General features: G+C 47.1%; 1 non-coding gene across 1 annotated transcript; it reads left to right on the forward strand.

Annotated features, from left to right (window-relative positions):
- On the forward strand, positions 1-84 carry N0V96_011052. The gene has a single exon. It is a non-coding gene; the product is annotated as a tRNA-Thr (tRNA).
- The last annotated feature ends 243 nt before the right edge of the window (positions 85-327 follow it).

Here is a 327-nt window from a genome sequence, read left to right on the forward strand (position 1 = left end):
GCCCCTTTGGCTCAGTGGTAGAGCGTCGCACTCGTACTTGGATACCTCATGCGAAGGTCCACGGTTCAATCCCGTGAGGGGGCATTCCCTTTTGTCAATCGTATAAAGGATTCGTAGATGAATGCGCAAGTGACAGGTATCTTCAAGATTGGAGTTGTCGATATTATGGCAGGTGTTCTAGGTCAGAAATCAAGTTTTAAGTTGCTTGCGGTAGGTACTCTATCGGCACGTCCGTCAGTGCAACCCTATTCGAGAATCACCAATAACAACGGTATTTCATATAGAGGCAGAGGCACAAACCAGGCATACCAACAGCATATTGTCAGT

The sequence above is a fragment of the Colletotrichum fioriniae genome, assembly GCF_027942845.1.
Source record: "Colletotrichum fioriniae strain IMI 355084 chromosome Unknown scaffold_16, whole genome shotgun sequence".
NCBI classification, from domain to species: Eukaryota; Fungi; Ascomycota; class Sordariomycetes; order Glomerellales; family Glomerellaceae; genus Colletotrichum; species Colletotrichum fioriniae.